The 16,642-nt window shown below is 36.4% G+C and overlaps 1 protein-coding gene across 2 annotated transcripts in view; it reads right to left on the bottom strand.

Moving 5' to 3' along the window:
• The window catches only part of Ubr3 (Ubr3 ubiquitin ligase), a 452,715-nt gene that overhangs the window by 435,204 nt on the left and 869 nt on the right, over positions 1-16,642 (bottom strand). The window lies entirely within an intron of this gene.

Below are 16,642 nucleotides of genomic sequence, written 5' to 3'. Positions count from 1 at the left end.
TGGGTTGGAGGTTGAGAAGACGAAAGAAGATATTTGTTGACATTGGACTTGAACTTCTGTAGATTGCAATTTTCAGGGCGCCTCCGTAGCCAGGTGGGAAGGAGCAGCAGTGCGTAGCACACGCTTCTTGATTAGACCGGGGTTCGAGCCCGTCACCACCAAATACGGAGGATGCGGAAAGGTCAAGGGAATGACCACCGCATATTCCTGGAGCAATATGGCCTTAGTTGCTAATGCTCCTGAAAAAAAAAAAAATCAAATAACCAACCAAAATTGCAATTTTCAGGAAATACGTATGAAGGAAGGTTGTTCCAGAAAACAGCAGTTGAATGAATAAATGAGGAAGATGAAAAGTTGGTTCTGTGTGTTTGAAGTTGGACAGTAAATGGATGTTGGCTGGTGGCGGCACGTGTTTGGACTGTTTTGAAAGAGAGAGCAGGAATTATAGAAGCCAATTCAGAAGAACAGTGCCCATGGAAGTATCTGTAGAAGAGGCATGCAGCAGAAACAGTGCATCTATGAGACAGCGAGTGGAGAGACTCTATTAGAGATGAATCATTAATTAACCTAAATGTGTATTAACAAAGGGAACTGCTCATGCACGTCAACAGAAATGCTTTTTGTGTTCTGGGGACTGCTATCCCCCGCCTTTGTGGGTGTACATTACTAGATGATTTCACGAGCGTTAATAATAAGAATCACCTGATAATTCATTTATAAACATTCCATGCACTTTTCTTCTCTGCCATCCATTTAGGTCTAAGCCTTGACCAGTATTTCTTTGTTGGTATGAAAAATCTAGTAGCTTCTATGATTACTTCTTACTTCCCTGAATGCTTCCCATTTAGAATCTGCACCAGTGACACATCTTCCTCCTTTCATTTACCTACTTCTTTCAAGCATTTATCTAATACCTTATTAAATTCAGATAAACTTTCAACCTCCACAAAAGTGATGGGAGTTTAACAGTCAATCTTTGACCAGAGGTAAATTTTTAGATATATAGTCTTAATTATCCACCCTCAATTTAAATTTATGCCCCTTTGTGTGCAAGTCACGAAACAGCATAAAAATTCCCTCGCCTGCACATTACAAAAACCTTTCGAGGAAGACTTGAACACACCTATTAAATCAACTCACAAATACCTGGTGTTTCCAAACCTTCAAGTCTCTCCTGATAAGAACTGCATTTACGCCATTAATTAAACTAGTACTGATAGTGGAAAATGATGCAAGAAAGCAAGCTTATACAGCATCAGTAAAAAAAAAAAAAAAAAAATTCCCATATCACCCATCCATCCTCTCTAACAATCTGTCTAGTTCTTTCAATTTATTGAAATTACCCACATTCCACATTAACAACACTCACTGAGTGAGGACAAATTTCCACAAAACTGTCATGCAAATCATCCATCATCCATCCTCAATTTGAATTTATGTCCCCTTGTGTACATAGTCTGAGGGCGCCTCCATAGCTAGGGCAGGAGCAGCAGTGCTTCTTGATTAGACCAGGGTTCAAGCCTGTGACCACCAAATACAGAGGATGCGGAAAGGTCAGGGAATGACCACCACATATCCCCAGGGCAATATAGCCTTAGTTGCTAATGCTCCTAAAAAAAAAAACCAAATAACAATAACCAAAATAACAGAGTCTGAGAAAGAGGAAGGATTTCATCAGCGCTGAGCATACTAAATCCATTCGTAGCCATAAACACCTCAATCAGATCTCCTCAGTTTCTAGTTTCCAGACACTAAAATTTGCAGAAATGAAGCCTTTCTGATTAGAGCAGCCTTTTGTTCCCCTCACTAATTTCGCTGCTCTTCTCCGCACCCATTCTGACAGATCCGCATCCTTCCTAAAATGAAGGTACCACACCTGTATGCAGTACTCGAGATGTGGTCCAACCACCCTCATACAACAGGATAATCACTGTCTTATCCTTGCTAACAAAATTCCTGCATATCATTGACACAATTCTATGAGCTGTCCTCCCTGGCAGCCTGTCTGCACTGCTCAGAGAACTTCATATCTGACTGCATAATTACCACCATGTCTTTTTCATTCTCCACTACCCATATTGTGGTATCATATTGTTGATACATTAATCTCGAATTACTGATGCTCACATTTAGTACCTTGCATTAGTTGATGTTAAACTTCAACTGGCACTTCTCATTCCATCTGCCTATTTTCTAGATTACGGATATTATTTCTTGTAGTATACACTACTACAAGGTTGCCTAATCTTGCAGTAGCATACCCTGAATACTGTGATTACCCTGACAACCTTAGTAGCATCTGCAAACTTAGATAGTAAGCATGATATGCCTTCATCACTATCATTAATAGAATAATATCAAAAATGTATATAAAACATGCCAGTTAATGTATGCAGTGTTACCTTTCAGGCATGTCTGGCTTTTCTTAAATTAAATTAATTTTTTTATTAATTTTAACTTAAATTAAAATAATTAAATTATATTTTTTCTGTGATTAATAGAAGTGAAAAGTAAATAGAGTTATCCCCTTATTAATTAATTACTAATATTATAACTCTATAGAATACTTAATAGGAACTATAATTTTATGTTTTCTAAATTTTTCCATTCAGTTTAATTACATCTGTATAATATTTACTCACCTACCATATACTCTGTTTTTTTTAATTCTATTTTCTCTATATACAGTAAACCCTCGCTAATCTGGTTACAGTTAATCCGGATTGAAATATAAAAAATTCTGTTCACAGCTGAGTACTTTGAAAGACACAGGATTTAAGAACACAGATGAATCACTCTGACTGCACAGAGAGAGAGAGATGGAGCATACATTACATTGTCTTGCATGTAATTCAGTATGATTGTTGACTTTGAGTCAGACTGATGTTATTGCTTATATTGCTTCATTTGCATACTTCTTGATACATATATATGTACATAAGTTGACATTTTATATAATTATGGGTTCTATAGAATTGAAAAGTGGAATAAAAAGAAACACTTTAAACTATCATTAACAAGCTCAAAGTGATAGAACAACTTGAAAATGGTGTTCCTCGAAAAAAAAAATTGCTGAAGAATTTGGTATTGGCCAACAGACTGTCAGATATAAAAAAATAAAAAGAATCTATAGAGACATTTGCTTTAAAATTCGATGTGGGAAGTGAAAAAAAAGCAGTGTATCAAATAGACCTAATAAATGCATAAAAAGACAATACATTTATCCATTGATAGATGGATAAATGTATTGTCTTTTTATAGTTTTTAAATAAAGGCTGTAGTGATATTTTTTTATTTATTTTCATCAGCACTACCTATATTTTATTTATTAAATTTCCCATTTACATATTTATGTTCTAAGTTTTTATTCTTTTAAGGCTATCTTTTGCTTCACTAATCCAGATTGTCGCTTAATCCGGATTGCCTCCCCCCACAATTAATCCAGATTAGCAAGGGTTTACTCTACATGTATCTCAAAAAAAGTGACAACCATGTTCACGAGTCTTACATAATGATGCATGCGAAGCAAGCACAGACTCTGAAGTTAACAATACTGCATTAAAACTATGTTTAATCTATGAATTTCTTTCTTTTTTTTTTTTTTTTTTTTTTTTTTTACATACAAATTGTATGGAAAAAATAAATAATTGCCAGATTTCTTTTTTGTATAATAATAATGAAATTTGGAATGGCTCAACAAATATATTTAAAAGACCAGAATACAAAATGTCATGAAAATCCATTCATTGAGAGTCAAGTTGTTACAAGCTGTTACCTGCATATGGACAGATTGATGGACATGGTGAAGACACCAGTTACATATTTATACATGTGTGAATGTGCATAGCAACAATGGACCCAGGCCTGAAACCTGGAGACTTTGCTAATAACACCAGTTCAAGAAGAGCAGTGCCATTGATAACCACTCTCTGTCTTCTACCACTCAACCATCCTTTTACCCATAGTAGTAACTTGCCCTTAATGCCCCACTGCTCCAATTTGTATAGCAGTCTTTTATTTACAACAGTAACAAAAGTTTTTCTGAAATGTAAGTAAATGATGTCAAAATTATTTTTTGCATCCAGTTCCTTGCATACTGCATCACAGTATCCAATGAGATTGGTCAGACAAGATTGTCCCTTAGTATATCCATGCTATGATCACAGCATAACTTGCATTCCTGTCTGGATGGCCCTGCATTACTTCTTTAACTAGTCATTTCATTATTTTCCCTGGAACAGAATTCAAACTAACATGCCTGTAATTATTCATGTTAGCCATTGGATCCAACATTGTGGATCGCAAAGATATTCACATCTACAGTCCATGAGAACCTATCCCAAATCTAAGGATATTCTCATAATCATGATTAAAGGTTTGCTTTGTTTACCTGTTGTGCTGCCTCCCTTAATATAATTCGGTAAATCACATCCACCACAGGTGCTTTTTTACTTTTAGCTTCAATTTCACTTTCCTCTTATTTGTCACAAAATGATTCAGCTCTCCGTTAGAATCTGATATACTTCTGGTATTACCATTACTAAAAAATTCCTCACATCTACATGTAAATGCAAAATAACTACTGTTTGTAAGCAACATTAAATCATTCATATTTAGTGAACCAATGTGATTCATCCCCTTCTTTCTAGTGTTTACACAAGTAGTCATCTCTGCTGCTCATCTTTGAATTCATTGCTAGACATTTCTCGTAATCTGCCTTAGCTTGCTAAACCTCCTTTGTAACCTGACTGCAGACCAGTTTATATCTGCTGTAAGCTTCTGTATCATCTGATAATTCATGTACATCTCTTTTTCTTCTTATCTGCCATGAGTCTCATCAGTACATCTGACATCCATTTAGCTCTATGCCTTGAACAGTATTTCTTAGTTAGTATGAAAAGCCTAGTAGTTTCTATGATTATTTCACTGAATACTTCCCATTTTTAATTTATTGTTGGTAACAGCATTATTGGATTCACTGCATAGAATTTTAAGAACTGTCAGAGACCACTGTAGTCCCTTTACAAAAGCAAACACCCTTTCCTTTACCCTTGATAGTATTTAGATCTTTCAGTAAATTCCATACTGAAACACGAATCAGTACCACCTAGTGAGTTCTTTATCCACAGATTCTTAATACATGGAAAGTTGCTGCTGATAATCAGATGAAGAGTATCATGTCCTCTCACTGCTTCTCTAACATGCTGGTAGAACACAGTTACCCAATAAATCCATTACAGTCTTGCTACTCTGTGAGTGACCAACCCTCTAAGTCCAGTAAATATCTGTGAAGTTAAAATTCCATTAAGACATTCTGATTTATTGGACTGCTCAATATGTCTGTACAGCTGTTTTTTATACTCAACACAGTCATTAGGCCTACAACATGCTCCTAATCTCATTTTTGTTTTTCCAATACTTAAGTTACACCACACTGACTCAACACTGAACTGGCCACCTGTGTCCACTGGATATACTACTTTCGATTTTTTGTGCTTCTTAATTAAGAGCATAAAACCCTCACATTCTGTCCTTTCTGTACATTGTCCTCCCCATATTCAAATTTTGTATCCCTTATATCTGAATGATACCATGTTTCCAATATCTCCACAATGTCTGCATTTGATCACTTAACGAGTACTTCAAATTCATCAAATTTATCTTCTTGCTCTTCTCTCTACCCATTCCAATAGGTACACATCTTTCCTAAAATGAAGTTCCCAAGTCTGTATGCAATATTCAAGATGTGGACTAAACAACAGTTTTTTTAATAATGGAATAATTATATCTTTATCTCCACTGGCAAAAACTTTCTATTTATCACAAAAGCCCATATTCTCCGAGCAATCTGTCTACAATGTTCAGAACACTTCACATCAAATTGTATAGTTATTCCAAAGTCCTTTTTCATTATCCACAATATTGAGTTCAGTGGTGCATTACTCGAGGATTACTACTATCCAGAAAGAAGAACATATATTTTTCTGTATTAAATCTATCTTAGTTACCATTTCTCAGCCCATTCAAATAATTTTTCTTGTTCTGAAGTAGCATACTCAGATTACTATCATTAACCACCCTGCCCATCTTTACATTATGCATACTTAGATATTAAACTTGAAATATGAGGTGTGGCAATAAAGTTATCAGACTGGTGCAATAGAAAGAACACAAAGCGAAAGAGCTCAAAAATAGTTTTCTTTTTATTCAAAGAAATCCTCACCTCATTGAATGCACTTATTATACTGTTCTAAAAAGAGTCAGTGAAGGTGTCCAAAGAGATTATGTTCAGTTCAGCAGTTAAACTTTTATTTATGTCCTAAACATCCTGAAATCTCTATCTTCTGAGAGCACTTTTCAGCTTGGGAAAGAGGAAGTCCTCAGGTACTAGATCAGGAGAGTTGGCTGGATGGTCGATCTGTACAATGCCATGTCTTCACAACAATAGGTGTTGGGCCCATTGTTTTCTGTATTTATCAATGACATTGATGAAGGTATATCAGGCTTAATGTCCAAGTTTTCAGATGATACGAAGGTTAGTAGGGTTGTTAATGCAACCCTGCTAATCTTTTGAAACAAGATCTAGAAAAGTTGAGCAGATGGGCTGGGAGGTGGCAACTGAAGTTTAAAATTGACAAATCCAAAGTACTGGATATGAGTAGAAGTAACTCCAGAGTAACATACCAACTGTGCAGTACTACGCTTAGGGTAGTGGAGAATGAAAGACCTGGGCCAATTGTGCAGTCAAATATGAAATTTTCTGAGTAGTGCAGACAAGCTGCAAGAACAGCTCATGAGGTCTTGTCAATAGTATACAGGAATTTTGCTAGCAAGGATAAGGAGGTGATTACCCCTTGTATAAGGCAATAGTCAGGCCATACATTGAGTACTGCATACAGGTTTGGAGGTCTCGTTTTAGGAAAGATGTTGAGCTACTAGAACATGTGCAGAGAAGGAGAAACGAGATTAATGAGTGGAACAAAGGGTTGCTGTTACCGAGATAGGCTTAAGTTCTGAAAATTGCAGTGTCTGGAGACTAGGCACTTGCGAGGTGATCTGATTGAGGTGTATAAGGCCTTGAATGGTTTGTGCAAGTTCAATACTAATGGGATTCTTCCTCTTGCTCAGATTACTCTGTAGATGTGCAAGAAAATCACCTTTAGCCAGTGGGTGGTCAATAGTTGGAACAAACTTCCATCTGTTGTAGTGGAGGTCAGCAACTTAAATCAGTTCAAGGCAGAACTAGACCAAACATTTGAAGTGAATGGATGGGTGAAATGGGAAGGTTTTTTTTTTTTTTTTTTTTGTTTTTTGGCTGATGCTATATAAGCTTGCTTTCTTGCATAATATGCCTCTACTAATACTAATGAGTGCAGAATGTACGGATGAATTGTCATGCAACAAGAACCCACTGCCTTTCTCTCGAAACTGAGGTCTCACCCATGAAATGTTCTTCAATATCTTTGAAGCACCTGTATATAGAATGTAGCATTGAGATTCTTCCTTTCAGGTACAAATTCCTCGATTTACATGATCAGCAATCTTGACGTTGGACTTCTGTAAACAAAACTTTGTGGGCCTTGGTGATGATTTTTATTTCCATCTGCACAAATTAACTAACTTGAATTTAAAAACTGTTTGAGCCCACTGTAGTCCCTTTACAAAAGCAAACCCTTTCCTTTCCCTTGATGGTAGTTACATCTTTCAGTAAATTCCACATTGAAATGCTGAATAATTAAGTTCTGTTGTTTTAAGCTTTTTGACTCATCATAATACTGCAACAATATTTCTGACCTCCCTCAATTATAATATAAGAAATGTTCAATCGCCTCAACTCTTTTAAACTTACATTCATCTCTTAACTACATATATAGTAAATAACAGCGCAATGATGCTCAATACGTTGATATCAATATTTGTAGAAGAATAACAGAAATTTACCTCAATACGATACGTAGAATCATTAATTGTTTTTTTGAATTTTTAATTCATTTTTGAAATGTTTTCAATTGATTTTTTACTGAAATCATTTTGTGTTAATCTTTTATTCGTTTTAATTTCTGGGGAGTATCATATGGAAATGTTCTATGTGTCATATTGAAGAAAATTTCTCTTATTCTTCTACAAATACTAACTATATATAATATGACAGATAAACAAATGAAGTAAATTTGTAAGAGAAACTCTTTCGTTACACACTAACAACCAGAATTACACACTTTGAGTGCTGACTAAACTACTTTAAGCAAGTAAGAATATATAGATATGAATCTAATCTATAGATAATATCAATCTTGTTTATCTTATATCTTTTCTCTTCTTTTAAATAATTTTTCTCTCTTTTTTATTAAAAATAAATAAAATCTTTGTTTTAAAAACAAAAGTTTGGATACATTTGGCAGTTGGAATCAAAAACAGGTTAACAAATTTCATGTCTTTAAAATTGTTTAAACTTCATCTTGGTCCTGAGGTATTGGTAAATGCCACCAGTGTTTTGGGTATTATAATCTTAGTTGCAAATGCACCAATAAAACCTAAACAACCAACAATGCCACCAGTAGGCATTTTGCAAGATAGAGCCTGTATGCTGCCATATTCACACGAGGAGTTATTAAGGGAGGAAAATGCCAGAAATTTATCTGTAACAAGGTGCTTAATGATTAATCACAAGTAATTAGAGACCAGTTAGTTTAACTTCTGTTCCGGAGAAAATAATGGAGTCACTGGTTAAAGATGCATTGCAGGATCATCTAGACAAGACTGCAGGAATAATTCAGACACAGCAGAGGTTTGTTAAGAGAAAGTCTTGTCTGACAAATTTTATTGGATACTATGTGGTTATAAAAGTACTGGATGCAAAAAAATGTTTTTGATATCATATACTTGAATTTCATGAAAGCTTTTGACACTGTTGTGCATGGAAGACTACTTAAATTGGAGCAGTATGGCATTAAGGGTAAGTTGCTAAAATGGATAAAAGGGTGGTTAAGTGGTAAAAAGGCAGAGTGGTAATCAATGGATGTTGCTCTTCGTGGACTAACTTATTAGCGGAGTCCCCCAGGGTTTGGTGTTGGGCCCATTGTTGTTTTGTATATTTATCAATGATATTGATGAAGGTATATCAAGCTTAATGTCAAAGTTTGCAGATGATACAAAGGTTAACAGAGCTGTATAGTAATGGCAGTGTGCTACTGCAACAGGATCTAGAAAATTTGGACAAATGGGCTGAGAAGTGGCAACTGAAGTTTAACATTGACAAATGTAAAGTAATGCATATGGGTAGAAGTAACTCCAGAGGAACGTACCAACTGTGTGGTACTACACTTAGGGTAGTAGAAAATGAAAAAGATCTGGGAGTAATTGTGCAGTCAGAAATGAAGTTTTATGAGCAGTGCAGACAGACTACCAGAGAAGGTCATGGGGTATTGTCAATGATATACCGGAATTTTGCTAGTAGGGAAAAGGAGGCGATTACCCCTTTGTATAAGGCAATGGTCAGGCCACACCTTGAGTACTGTGCACAGGTCTGGAGGCCTATTTTAGGAAGGATGTAGAGTTGCTTGAGGAAGTAGAGAAGGGCAATGAAAGGGTGGTCTTACCAAGAAAGGCTTAAGTTCTGCAAATTGCAGCATCTAGAGACTAGCCACCTGCAAGGTGATCTGATTGAGGTGTATATGGCCTGGAATGGGTTGAGGAGGAGCAATTCTGATGGGATTGTTCCTCTTGCTCAGATTGCAAACCTGAGGAGATATAAATTCAAAATGAGGAAAGACAGTTATACAGGGTGTCTCAAAAATATTGGTATAAACATTTCAGGGAGGTAGCTAACATCTAAAGGAATGTGAATCGCATAGGAACCCATAACCGGAAATGTCACCGTAAATCGGTAGACGGCGCTGTTCATCAGTTTGCGAGAGGGAAAATTTCTGGTTTACACATTCAAGCAGTAGTCGCCGCACGAAGAGCATGCATCGATATACGAACTGTGAGCTGGCAGACATGCACCTAGTGTATGGATTAGCAGAGGGCAATGGAGGAGCCACTCAATGAATTTATGGAGAACACTTCCCAGACAGACATGTACCGGACCATCGTGTTTGTGCATGTACATCAAAATTTGTGCGATTGTGGGTCATTTAGAGGTAACAGGAGTAGTGCGGGTAGACCACGTTTGAGGCGAACTCCCACCATGGAAGAAAGTGTGTTGAATGCCGTCCAGAATAATCCTACTACCAGCACACGTGCCGTTGCCTCTGCCTTAGGAGTGTCTCGTTGCAGTGTACAGTGTCTGGCACAACGATTCCTTACATCCCTTTAATCTCCAAAGGGTTGAGTTACTGCTCCCCCAAGATCATCCTGCACGTGTGGCTTTTGGGCAGTGGTTTCTCCAAGAAAGTGTTCAAGACTTGAATTTTCCAGCCTATGTTTTGTTCATGGATGAGGCTTATTTCACTCGGGAAGGCTTATTCAATCAGCACAATGCTCATGTGTGGGCTCACGACAACCCACACGGTGTGCGCCCCCATGCGGCACAACATCGCTTCGCAATAAATGTGTGGGCAGGTATGGTCGGTGACTGCTTAGTCAGCCCATACCTGTTACCATCCCGCATGAACTCCACTAAATATCGGATCTTTCTTGAACAAGTTCTAGCAGGGTTACTTGACAATGTTCCAGCAAATGTGAGACGCAACATTTGGTTTCAACATGACTGGGTGCCTGCCCATTATGGAAGGTGTGTTCGTGACCATTTGAACAGGCATTTTGGGCGTCGATGGATTGGCCGTGGTGAACCCATTGCCTGGCCCCCACGCTCACCTGATTTATCGAGCCTTGATTTCTTACTGTGGAGGGCCCTCAAATCTATCATGTAAGAATCGCCTATGGAGACGGAAATGGATCTCGTGGCGAGACTCGTCTGCACTGCTGCTACTGTCAAAGAAACTCCAGGTGGGTTCGACCGTGTCCGCCAATCCATGCTGCGTCGGTGTCACGCATGCATCGCGTCTCATGGTGGAACCTTCGCGCATCTGTTGTAACATCATGAAATGCATCCATCTCGTACTCCATTATTAATATTATGTCAAATAAATGTTTGCCACTAATTACTGTCTTGTGTCATTTCTGCTTCTTGTGCCTCTGCTACTACTTTCCCGTGACGTTATGGGTTCCTATGCGATTCACATTCCTTTAGATGTTACCTACCTCCCCTAAACGTTTGTACCAATATTTTTGAGACCTCCTGTAGAATAGATGTGTGGAAATTTGCCTTTTGCCAGCAGGTAATGATTGTCAGAACAAACTTCCATCTGTCCTTATGGAAGTTGATAGCTTAAATAAATTCAAGGAGGAACTGGACAATCGTTTAGAGGGATTGGGTGTGTGAAATGAGTTTTTTTTTTTTTTTTTGGCTGATGTTATATAAGCTTGCTTTCTTCCATCACATGCCTCTACTATTACTACTACAAAAAATGTGTAACCCACTGTGAACATTTTATGTAGCAGCATAAGCACCAAAGACAGTTACAATGAAGATGTAAACTGCTCTAGCCACCTTAGGACTAGTATGAAAAGAATTCAAAAAGAACTGGTGTGTGGCATCAATCACTGAATAAGTTAATAAACAAATTTTTTTAAAAAGGCTTTCATTGTAAGCAATGGGACTGACATTTTAACAGATCATCAAAAGCAATCAAGTACAGCTGCCAATGAAAAGGCTTATTAGGTTGGCTGATTTGTTTGTATTCTGAATTTTACAATGATTAGCAGCTTTAGTCAAGTATGCCATGATCATTAAGTGATCAAGCTAAGAGTTTGCTCTGAGGGGTTGACCCTGACATACCTTGAGACCATATACAGCTGGAAATTTTATTGCAATTATGTAGAAGAGCAGGAAATTGCTTTTAGCACCCCTCTATTCACAAAGGGCCCAAATAAACCAATTCATCTCCCCTTATTTGTTATGGAGAATAAAACTCCAACTGCCTCTTATCCACCTTCCACCTGTCATTTCATTTTATCTGACCCACCCTCCCACCTCTCGTTTACTTAATTCGTGAATGGTCCTTTAACTAAGCTTGCTAAGTTACTTACAAATTAAATAATTTCAGTTTATCAACAACTGAAATATTAAGTTATACATAACAGCAGTATTCTACTACATTAATCCTTTATCAATCATATGGCATCTAACAGATGCCAGTTTTTAAAATTTTTTTGTTTTGCTTTAAATTTGGAAATGAAATCTCCCCATGTACTTTTCTCACCGATGTTCTATAAAATATGATACAATATTTGTTTACATTATATACAATGTACAGTTGATGGCCACGTACCAAAACATATACAGAATAAAAGTTAATCTTTTGAATATTTAGAACATCTTTCTATACATTAAAAAATTTTCCTTCCGTTGATTTTTATTTTGCCAATGGGACTGGTTTGGTTTGGTTTTGATTTTATTGGCGCATTAGCTACTAAGGCTATAATGCGCCAAGACCAGGTCATATATACAAAATTTTAAACTTTCAGTGACCTAATTAGTTAGGTCACTATGTCAAAATGTATAACAAATGTATAAAAGGTATAAAAGAAAAATGTAAATTTTATATACAAGCAAAAATGTTTATTGATTTTAAAAAGCTAAAAACAGCAGACACATTGTCATTGTCGGATAAAATCTGACTGAGTGTATATGGCTCAGTCAGATGATTAAAAGCGGTAAAACGGATATTGCTAAAATCTGGACAATCAATTAAAATGTGTCTGATAGTTAAAATTGTGCCACAGGACTCACACATAAGAGGGTCATCAGCCCTCAAGCCAATGGGAGAAGAGGGATGCGGATTAAGTGGTAATACGTAACAGAAGCTTTTACTGTGATAAAACAAGCTTCTGTTTTAGCATGGTTATGCTAGATAAACCTTGTGCACGCGCTTTGTTTATCTAGCATGACCATGCGGTACCATTCTTGATTTTCATATGTTATGTATTTATGTATTCATAGCTGAGGAAGAGAGACAGTGTCAAAAGCTTCTGTAAGTATTTTATTTCATCAAAAGAAGTGAGTGCAGCAAGCAGGGGGAAAAGCTCCCTAGTTTACATAAAAAAAAAAAAAAAAAAAAAAAAAGAACTACAGTAACAGATTACTGCTCTATTACAATAAAACTACCAGATAATGTAATTCTTTTACAGTTGGCGCTACTGTACCTAAATGTAAACAAATAAATGTTACCACAATATCTTATGGCAATTAGATATGACTAATAAATTTGTAATAAAATTTATTTTATTTAATATTACTACAAATAATACAAAAATTATTTATTACAAATAACTTTATTTGTAATAAATAATATTTTGTCTGCTGCATTACATTACAGTGTGCAGCTGATGCACATAGTCATATACAGAATATGTTAATCTTTTGAATATTTAGCACATTTACATAAAACAAAAAACTACAGCAACAGATTACTGTTCTATCCTAATAAAAGTACCAGATGATGGTAGTTTCCTTTTTATTTCATAGTTGGTGCTACTGTGCACAACTATAAATAAATAAATGTTACAACCACAATATCTTATGGCAATTACATATGATTGTAATAAACTTTAGCACAATGAAAATATGTAACTTTAGACAAGTCTTATAACCAAAATTTTGTAACTTAAAATCTTAAATTATATAACAGTCAACCCGAGTATATATATTAATGTCTATCGTACAGCTTCATCAGTGGAAATATATAAACTGAAATTAAAAATATACATGGTTCACGGATAAAAAAATTGATGCACATAGTCATATACAGAATAAGTTAATCTTTTGAATATTTAGCACATTTACATAAAACAAAAAAACTACAGCAACAGATTACTGTTCTATCCTAATAAAACTACCAGATGATGATAGTTTCCTTTTTATTTCATAGTTGGTGCTACTTCAAATACTACTACTATACTACAAATACAGTTGATGCCTGTATTTGCATATTCAAAATAACTTCTTGTGATAACTTCCATAAGTTATTATGTTAACATTTTTAATATTACTGCACATTTGTAAACACATTTGTAAATTCTAATTTTAATTTCTTTTATTTTAATATTAATTTCTAACCTCCTTTAAAATGGTTATAAATAAACAAATAAGCAAAGTTAAATACTTTTCATATCTTATACTTGCTTACATATCCAACAGTGCTGAAGCTAAAGAAAATCTTTTAAAAAGTGGTCTCAACAATTCACTGTTCCCTTCCAGAAAAATAAAAATGTTATATTGTCACATGCTTCCTTAGAGTATCTCGTTAATCCCAAATAAAATCCCTTTAAATTAAAAGTGATCTCTCCACAGAACCAAAACATTATTGTATTCTGCGATAGTAGTGGTAGTGGCATGTGATGGAAGAAAGCAAGTGTATGAGCTTATGCAGCATCAGCCAAAAAAAAAAAAAAAAAAAAAAACCACACCATTCCCTCCAAATGCCTGTTGAGATCCTGATTAAATTTATTTAACCCATCAACTTCCACAACGACAGATGGAAATTTGTTCCAGCAATTAACCACCCGCTGGCTAAAGGCAAATTTCCGCACATCTATTCTACATGTCTTTTCTTAATTTGAATTTATGCCCCCTTAGGTTCGTAATCTGAACAAGTGGAAGGATCCCATCAGAATTCAGCGTGCTCAACCCATTCAAGCCTTATACACCTCAATCAGATCACCGCGCAGGTGCCTAGTCTCCAGATGCTGCAATTTGCAGAACTTAAGCCTCTCTTGGTAAGAGGATCCCCTCATTCCCCTCACCAATCTTGTTGCCCTTCTCAGTACACGCTCAAGCAAATTTACCTCCTTCCTAAAATGAGGCCTCCAGACCTGTATGCAGTACTCAAGGCGTGGCCTGACCATTGCCTTATACAGAGGGACATTCACCTCCTTTTCCTTGCTAGCAAAATTCCTATATATCATTGACAAAACCCCATGACCAGCCCTCGCAGCCTGTCTGCATTGCTCAGAAAACTTCATATCTGACTGCACAATTACTCCCAGGTCTTTTTCCTTTTCTACCACCTTAAGTGTAGTACCACACAGTTGGTACGTTTCTCTGGGGTTACTTCTACCCATATGCAGTACTTTGCATTTTTCAAGGGTAAACTTCAGTTGCCACTTCTTAGCCCATCTGCCAAAATTATCTAGATCCTGTTGCAGTAGCACACTGCCATTACTGTCATTAACAACCCTGCTAACCTTTGTATCATCTGCAAACTTCGACACTAAGCCTGATATACCTTCATCAATATCATTGATAAATATACAAAACAACAGAGGACCCAACACCGAACCCTGTGGGACTCCACTAATAACATTAGTCCAAGAAGAGCAGTACCCATTAATTACCACCCTCTGTCTTCTCCCACTCAACCATCCTTTTATCCATTGTAGCAACTTACCCTTAATACCATTCTGCTCCAATTTGTACAATAGTCTTCCATGCGCAACAGTGTCAAAAGCTTTCCTGAAATCCAAATATATGATATCAAAATTATTTTTTGCATCCAGTTCCTTTGTAACCACATCATAATATTCTATCAAATTTGTCAGACAAGACTTTCCCTTAACAAACCCATGCTGTGTCTGAATTATTGCTTCAGTCTTGTCTAGATAATCCTGCAATGCACCTTTAACCAGTGACTCCATTATTTTACCCGGAACAGAAGTTAAACTAACTGGTCTGTAATTACTCGTGTCACCCTTCGATCCCCCTTTGTGAATTGGGGATACATTTGCACTTCTCCAGTCTGTTGGGACCTCCTCTGAGTCCAAGGATGCTCTCATAATTATGGCTAAGGGTTTGCTTAGTTGCTTTGCCACCTCCTTTAATATAACTGGATAGATCCCATCCACCCCAGGTGCCTTGATCCATCCACCCCCAGGTGCCTTTCTTATGTTTAACTTCAACAATTTATCCTCCACTTTGCTCTCAGTTATTATAAAATCATTAAGCACCCTGCTACAATTTGATAACCTTCTGCCATTTTCAAACCTTAATAACTCCTCATTTGTGAATGTAGATGCAAAATACTCAGTTTTTTTGCTATCTGAGCAGGATCATCAACAGTCGAACCATCGATGTCAAGTGGACCAATTAGATTCATCCCCTTCCTTTTAGAGTTTATATAAGTAAAGAAATCCTTGTTGTTTTTCTTAGCATCTTTTGCCAAAGATTTCTCGTAATCTGTTTTTGCCTGCCTAACCTCCTCTGTGACCTGATTACAGACTAGCTTATATCTGCCATAGGCTTCTGAGTCGCTTGATAATTTATATGCATCCCATGCATTTTTCTTCTCTGTTACGAGTCTCATTAGTTCATTTGATAACCATTTATGACTAAACCTTGAACAATATTTCTTAATAGGTATGAAACTTTTAGTAGAATCCACGATTAATTCTTGGAATGCTTCCCACTTAGAATTTACTGTTGGTAACATCGTCAGTTGATCCCACTGTACAGTACATTTGAGCAACATTCCTAAACTGTGGTTCAGGGCCGAATATTAGGTCAGAATGTCACTTTGACCTACTGATTACAGATTGACAGGAGTAAGTTATTTTTATTTTATTTATTATTATTTTTTGTTTC

This window comes from Mastigoproctus giganteus, chromosome 10, assembly GCF_048544385.1.
Source record: "Mastigoproctus giganteus isolate SK-2022 chromosome 10, ASM4854438v1, whole genome shotgun sequence".
NCBI classification, from domain to species: Eukaryota; Metazoa; Arthropoda; class Arachnida; order Uropygi; family Thelyphonidae; genus Mastigoproctus; species Mastigoproctus giganteus.
This window is presented reverse-complemented; position numbering and strand designations above follow the sequence as displayed.